We start from the raw sequence: 378 nt of genomic DNA on the forward strand, positions 1-378 counted from the left end.
CACATTCAACTCAACCAGTTCAAGGCTCACCTCCCCCGCAGCAATCCTCAAGAACGTCTTTTTCATTATGTCTTCCAGAACGTCGAGGACCAGATGAATACACGTTGTTGGTATGCGGGTGTTGTGTGTACAGTATATATACCTTGACCATGTGCGCAGTGAGAGTGTCATTATTCATTAAAATACTTGTTTGTTCGAAAGGTTAGTTTTGGTTTGGATTTTTTGTAATTCATATATATATTTTTTGTTTGTAGTGGATTGATTTTGGATTACGAGACAATTTGTAAGTTCTTTTACGAATTTCTGTGTGAATTTGAAATGATGGGTAATTTCATTCATGTATCTTGGAGAAATTAATCCAAGTTTCGTAAATTAAAG

The sequence above is a fragment of the Penaeus monodon genome, chromosome 23 (genome assembly GCF_015228065.2).
Source record: "Penaeus monodon isolate SGIC_2016 chromosome 23, NSTDA_Pmon_1, whole genome shotgun sequence".
Taxonomy (NCBI): Eukaryota; Metazoa; Arthropoda; class Malacostraca; order Decapoda; family Penaeidae; genus Penaeus; species Penaeus monodon.